At 39.2% G+C, this 7,751-nt stretch overlaps 1 long non-coding RNA gene across 2 annotated transcripts in view; it reads left to right on the forward strand.

The window, feature by feature from the left end:
* The first annotated feature begins 5,790 nt into the window (after positions 1-5,790).
* Positions 5,791-7,751, forward strand: part of LOC122559394 — a 17,934-nt gene continuing 15,973 nt past the window's right edge. Inside the window, exon 1 of one of the 2 annotated variants that reach the window (XR_006314421.1) lies at positions 5,791-5,801. This is a non-coding gene — a long non-coding RNA (uncharacterized LOC122559394). Of the gene's footprint in view, positions 5,802-7,564; positions 7,577-7,751 lie in introns of those variants that run through there. The other variant, XR_006314422.1, reaches the window with a different exon arrangement.

Below are 7,751 nucleotides of genomic sequence, written 5' to 3' on the forward strand. Positions count from 1 at the left end.
ACTTACTTACCCCACCAAATATATCACATAGTTTAAAACTGGATTCGGTTCTTCCATTGGAAATATTCACAGCTGTGATGTGACATGGTTTGGGACAAAAATAAAGCCAAGATTGTTTTCTAAAAGATGAACATCTCCAGGGGAATGATTAAATATTTGGGAAGTGGAACTGACTGGGATGTAGAACTGACTTTAAGGTTTATTTTCAATTTTAAGAAATTGGCATTTTTAAAAATCTACCAATTACTTTCCATTAAATACAGATTAATTTAAAAGATACCATTACAAAGTCCTTGATCTTAAGCCTTTGACAGGTTTGTGTGGAAATTAGAATGGGAATTAGTGCATCCAACAGTCGACTGTATTTAATTGCATCACTACAAACCCCCTCCCCTATAGCCCCACTCCAAACTCATTTCCCACAGTTTCTCAGTAGAAAGTAGCAGACTCTCAATGGCTCGGTCAATCTGCAAGGATTCTTGATCATAAAGCGAGGTGAGAATCAACAGACATATTTTTTCTTTGAGACATCCAGAGAAAAGAACACACAGGCAAAGTTTTTAATTTTAAAATGGCCAACATACTTTCTGAGTCTTGTCCAAATCTGCTTTGCTGTTGGTAAAATTGATTCAAGAAATTTGCTGCAACATCCCGCTTGATCTGCCAATTAAAACTGAAGGCAAATCCTCAACACATAATCAAGGACTGATATGGATATATCTAAGAAGTACCCTATGGCTTTGGGCAATTGTGTTTGCAACTCACTTGCTTGAGCATATTAAGCTTGTGATTGTTTTTTGTCAGGTCTAGAACAGGTAAGTGTTCAAAGCAATTTTTACTGTTTGGTTTCTCCCAAGTGGGTGAAAATCAACCTTCATTAAAGTTAATTTGGTTTGTTTTACTATTATTATTTTATCTACTTCCTGTACTGTTGCCAATCTGATCAGCAATATAAGAAAATTAGAAATGTGGGTGCGAGATTTGAATTAAAATTATGTTTGTGCTGAGATGAAAATATTAGCATTCATCTTCAACAATATACAACTAGAAAACGGATGATTTTTGTTCTTAGTCAAGTAGATATTATTTTGTATTTATTTTAACAGGTTGCATTCCAGTTTCTGCATTTATAAAAGTTGTGATTTTCTTACAAATATATTGCTAACAGGAGGCCGGTTACCGCAGTTGGCTAGACTGCTAGCATGTGGATCAGATTAATATCAATAGCACAATGTACAATCTCCATTCCTACTGAGGTAGATACAGTGCCTGCCTCCTTAATCTACCTGTACTAAAACAAAATTAAAAATCACACAACACCAGGTTATAGTCCAACAGGTTTAATTGGAAGCACACTAGCTTCTGATGAAGGAGCGTTGCCCCGAGAGCTAGTGTGCTTCCAATTAAACCTGTTGGACGATAACCTGGTGTTGTATGATTTTTAACTTTGTACACCCCAGTCCAACACCGGCATCTCCAAATCATGTACTAAAACAGTTATGGCACATTGCCATGTTTCACTGAAGAATCACCAAGGACCTGCCTTCAAGCTGAAGAAGACCTAAGAAAATATTGCTAATGAGGGAATCTTGCTGTGGTTAGGTATCTTCCTCACATTTTATCATCAACAGGTCGCCACCACATGCAAACCTTCTTCATGTGTGATAGCTGCCTGTTGCTACAAACATATGGTTGCATTGGAGCTATCACACTGAACATTGCGTTGCTGATTAACCACCAAGTTTCCCAGGTTTAAAACTCATTTTGAGAAGAGAAAATGTTCAGTGGGGTGTGGTGCAGCTTTTTCTCAAGGAAAACAGTATCAAATAACACCTTTCTTACTTACCAGTTGAATGAAGGCAAATGCTTTATCATGTAGAAAATCTAATCGTGCCTGCCAAGCATAATGAATGTATCACCTAACCAGTGTAGAATGTGCCTTTACCTCGAAACACCCAAAGGGATTCTTTCTTGCTCAGCTTGCAAATGATTTTCAGTAATCTGGAAGGAAAACTGAAGAGAGATTTCCTGTAGTTCCAGCAATATAGAAAGATAAACAGAGATTTCCCTTTTCTCCTAATGCCTTTTAATCTGTACAACTATTTTATGTGATGCCAGTCAACACTACTGAGTAGCATGTTGAATGAATGAATGAAAGGTATTTAGCAATCTTGGACAATAATGTAAAATATCGCAAAACAATATCTCCTGAGTAAATTTGGATTATTTTAATATTAACCAAAATAATCCCTTTGACCTGGCTTGTAAAAAATCTATGCAGATGTTGCTTTGCTGTTAATTTAATTTATGTACATACATAATGAACCTCAGAAGACATGAGAGTTAATTTATGCATTAAAATGACTCTATAACCACCTCCTTAAGTAAAATCAAATAAACAAATTGGCATGTCACTATGTCCTGGTCTTCGGCAAATTACTCATTATTTATGACTCGTGCAAGAAAGCAAAAAATCCCAGAATTCACTTCATAACTATAAATGGTCCTTTGTCCTTTTAACCCTTCCAACCTCACAATGAACAGAAAGAGCTTTTTATCATGAAGATTGAGAACATCTGATCAGCTACTTCTGTCACATTCCTGCCTCCACCTGGTTTACCAAGTACAACTCCCCCTAGTTGCCATGTCACAACTTTGAACTTGTAGTTCTTTCCTGTTTCTCTCCTATTTCCTCTCATGCCCTATTTAAGCTCATCTTGTCTTTGAGGTTCACTTCCTGCTCTCTACGCAAGCTACACCAAACAGCTTGCCATCCAACTTACTTCTCTTCCTGACAACTTTGTCTTTGCAAATCCAATCTTCCTGGTTCTCCAAAGTCCTTGAACATGTAACATCGCCCAAATCTTCCATCTTGCCCACAGCTACATGTTTGTATCCCTCCAGATGGATTTCAATGCCTGCTATAGTATCAAGATCGATCTTATAAAAGTCGCAAATGACATCCAATGTGACTGTGATTCCGATAAACTATCACTCCTAATCCTTCTTGACATGTCTGCAAACTTTGGTATACTTGCCCATACCTTCAGCCCCAGTCAAAACAAAAGATTCAAAACTCTTCTGAATGAACCAGCTGAAAGAGTACACAATTTGAATATTACTCATTATTAGCAAAAAAAGACAATATGCATTTAAATATGGATTTTTCATGAATTCTTGATGTTCAAAATGCTGAATTGAGTTTTGTTTTTCAATGTAGGTGCTATTGTAATGGAGGGCAATGTGTTAACCAAGTCATACACAGCAGGAAACTAAAAACAGTCATGGGATAAATCACCAGCGAGTCTGTTTTGGTGACTGGTTGAGTAACAAATGCTGAGCAGGACACTGGTAGAGAATCCCTGTCCTTCTTCACATTGTCTCATGGAACATTTAACAGTCACTTCAGAGGGCAGAAGGCTTTACACTATTTCACATTTAACATTCATTTGTAGTATAGTAAATTTCAGCAATTCAGCTGCCACTGAGGGCCACTTTATGATAGGGACAAACTTTAACCACCGTTAGATCAGCCGACTGATTGTGTATGGAGTATGTCAACTCAATTAAAGAAAAACTTTAAATATATGGTAAATAAAAATCTGATAGAGTGACAGAACAAAATAACCAAAATAAGGTACTTGGGCCTGCTACCAGAATACCACATCAGTCTTTAATGGAATATTAATCCTGTCAATGTTATCAAACAGAGTCAGTGTTAGCAATTGGAGGGATTGTTACCTAGTGACTTGCAGCATAGAAAAAATCCTGGTCACAATTAGTCCAGGCTATTTCAAAATACCTTCTGCTGATAAAATATTTACTTACTGAACTCCACCCCCAAAATCTTCACCATTTTTTTGGTCTCACTTATTGGATCCCCCCCGTCGCATTCTCATATGCTACTGGGACTGGATAGCCCAGTTTTATGAATGAATTGTTTTTGGAAACTTTAATGATGTAGTCCAGATAGCAAAGGTTCGATTTTCTGGCAATATTATTTTAATACTAGTTGCATTCCCTTGAGATTGGAATAACTCCAATCAGAAAATCTAGCCTTAGAGATCAGAGAGGTCTTTTGAGTTCTCCTGTCCATCAGCATTGGCGGAGTAGCACCCTAAAGATGGTAGAAAATGATTTTTTTGCTGATGCATAACAGTTACTATAAGCTGAATTTTCTCAGTCTTAAATGATGTGGCAATGGTGAATTGATTGGGAAAATGTAGTGAGATCAGAAAAACGACATTCCTGACATCAAGAAATATATTCTGATCTTTCACTGATGGTTTTTAATGGCAAGGTGAGAATCTTGCTGACAAGTGATGTGAGGTATACTTGTGTGTATTAGCTTCTCATTATTAGTTATTCTCATTTCATTTATATGCAATTTGTTATTTTCCCAAGCGATGGAGAGAAACAAACATTGACAGTTCCTGTTATGGAAGTCAGAGCAACCACCTGGTAGTTACAACTCTCTGCTTGTTCCTGTGGCCCACCACCTTAGCCAGCAGTCCCTAATTCCTCAGGGCACACTTCATGAGCAACGACCACTTGCACGTTGTCTATGGAGGTTGGAACAGATACTTGTCAGCCTCACCACATCATCATGGAATATCTCCAACTCATTTGGAATCCACCCAATACTGTGTGTCTTTCATTGCTCATAAGGCTGCTTTGCTCATAAGGTCAAGCATCAATCTCATGCACTGGAACTGACAGCATTTCAGGGATATTCTCTTGCGGCATGGTGGCTCAGTGGTTAGTACTGCTGCCTCACAGCACCGACCTGTGACTCAGGTGACTATCTGTGTGGAGTTTGAGCATTGTCCCCTTGTCTGTGTGGGGTTCCTCAGTTGCTCCGGTTTCCTCCCACAATCGAGAGATGTGCAGGTCAGGTGAATTGGCCACGCTACATTGTCAGTAGCGTTAAGTGCATTAGGTGAAGGTGAGGACTACAGTGGCTGGAGTTTAAAGTCAAGAGTGTGGTGCTGGAAAAGCACAGCAGGTCAGGCAGCATTTGAGGAAAGGGAGAGTAGACATTTCGAGCAAATGCCCTTCAGCAGGAATGAGCATTAGGAAATGGGCATTCGTCAGGGGGAAATATAGGGGAGGGAATGGGTTTGGGTGGGTTCCTCTTCGGAGGGTCAGTAGGGACATGTTGGGCCAAACGACCTGTTTCCATACTGTAGGGAATCTAATCTAATCTGCTTTCTTAGCTCTCACTCACTTCACTCCCACTTGGATGCATCTCTGCTTTTTTTTGTGTTATTGCGCTTTTGTACCTCATTCAGAACTTACAGGCTCCATCATGTCATGTCTTGTAGAACAGATACAAAGCCAGGCATCAAGTCATATTTGCCAGCAGTGATTAGTCAAGAGGATGGACTAGTTGTTGAACTGCTGTTGTTTTTGCCAATGTCTGATCAGCAATATGTGCCAGCAGCCTACACAGCAAGAATATTGAATACACTTCAATTAAATGGCTGTGACACAAAGTCTCAGAGGAATAATCCTCTGTCAAATCAAGAGCGATTGCTATCAGTCAAGATGTCAAGGGCAGCATTTGATTTCAGAGTTGAGACTATGGTGCTGGAAAAGCACAGCAGGTCAGGTAGCATCAGAGGAGCAGGAAAGTTAATGTTTTGGGCAAGAACCCTTCATCTCATGACGGGCTCTTGCCCAAAACATTGATTCTCCTGTTCCTCAGATGCTGCCTGACCTGCTGCGCTTTTCCAACACCACACTCTCGACTCTGATCTCTAGCATCTGCAGTCCTCACTTTCTTCTAGCATCCGATTTCAGTCTAGGGGCTTGGATATAGTTAGTCAGCATTAGAAGTTCTCTATCATTACTTTCCAGGACATGGAACACTGTCAGTGGATTGGGATAATTGGCTAGGTGGCTAATGCACCCCACCAGGTGACCATGCTCATGTAGGTTGAGATATTACCTTGTGTCTCTATTACAGTGAAGTTTGCTTTTGCTTCTGTTCTTCCTTTTATGCCTTTTCTTCTTAGCCGGGTTTAAATGTTTAAAAATTTTCAATCAACCTGTTCATGGTTATGTTCCATCTAAAGCAGGTGGAACATGGACCTGGGCTTTCTGACCCAGAGGTACCACTACCACTGTACCACAAGAGCCTCAGGTTGTAGATGTATATACCTGGGCAAGTCAGAATATTGATCCTAAATGATACATCAAACAAGAGAAACATTCATTTGGTTTGGCAGGACTGGGTATTGCTCAGGGGTAGGAACCTGGGCCAACTTTTCTGTAACAGGAAGCGAAAAATGCAATTCGTTCTCTCTGATTAGCTAATACAGGCCAGACCAAAGATCTACTTGGCTTGAGTGACTTGCTATCATACAAATCGTGCATTTAACCACTGAGCCATCAAGAGAGTACATGTTGATTACTTTAATGGAGTGGCATAATTTGCATCACTTAACTCCCTTGCAAGGCAGCAGTTTTGTAAACACATTAGTATGGTTGATAATATGCCAGATAAATTACATCATGGGACTAATTTTATAATTTTGAATAAAGATTTGCACTAGAGTAACTGGGCTGTCCATATTTTTACTGAAGCAAACTATTCTTGGCAGCTGACCTCGCACATGTTTGTGGATTCAGATTTTATGGTTGTTTCTTAGAATATTGCCTACATGGAAGCATTAGTTAGGTGGTCCATTCAGAACAGTAGAAAGATACTGTGTCATTTGGCTTATTGCATTCTTAATAGCTTAAAGAAATGATTGGACTGCCTTTGATGACAATGTCACCATTCTAACAGAATGTCAAAATTTTTGAGTTTCAGTTTCTTATTCTTTACAAATCAGGGTTGAGCTTTTAACTGCTAAGAATTTGCAAACACAAACTGGAAAATCTGTAAAGCTTTAACAAAGTGACAAGTTTAGAAACCAGGAGAAGTTGCTTCCATTCATCTGAGCAGAATCTTATCAAACTAAAAAGGATGGTAAAGCAACACGTGTGGGACTCAATCCAAGTGTCACCTATTTACATGCTGAAGTATGTGCATCATTGACATTCCTTTCTCTAGTTCCTTTTATGTACTTCCTCTTGTGTTCTCAAAGAAATGTGCTCCTTCATACAAGAGTTTACTCCAGGTTTCTTCTGAATGAGGATCTCCCCTGTGCTGACATCTACGTTAGATTTCTTGAGAGAAGCCTTCATGAAGTCTTCAAAATGCTACCATTTTCTACATCTTACTCAAGGAAGGCACTTGAGTAAGATGTAGAAAATGGTAGCATTTTGAACGGTAGCTAGATGAAGATGATTCACTTTGGCAGTTGAATTCAGGTATCCTAGGCACATGGCTGGCCCAGCAGAGTTGGTTTCGGGTGATCATGGTCTCAAAGCTGGTGTTATTAGTTGCTTCAAAGATACTGATGTCAGTATGTCTGTGCTCTCAGCTAATGAGGAGAAAATGTCTTAAACAGTACTTCTCAAGGATCTTGAGGTGGTATCTATATGTTGTCCAAATTTGAAAAATACCCTAATCCATTCAAAAAGTGTAAATCTATTAATATTTATGAGAATAAACTAAAAATTTCCAGTAAGTTTTATAAATTAATACCATTTGCATCAACACAAAGCCCTGTTTTCAGGCAGCTTCAATTGGTAGATATTTCAGACTGAAAATGTGTTGCTGGAAAAGCACAGCAGGTCAGGCAGCATCCAGGGAACAGGAGAATCGACGTTTCGGGCATAAGCCCTTCTTCAGGAATGAG

The sequence above is a fragment of the Chiloscyllium plagiosum genome, chromosome 19 (assembly GCF_004010195.1).
Source record: "Chiloscyllium plagiosum isolate BGI_BamShark_2017 chromosome 19, ASM401019v2, whole genome shotgun sequence".
In the NCBI taxonomy this organism is placed as follows: domain Eukaryota; kingdom Metazoa; phylum Chordata; class Chondrichthyes; order Orectolobiformes; family Hemiscylliidae; genus Chiloscyllium; species Chiloscyllium plagiosum.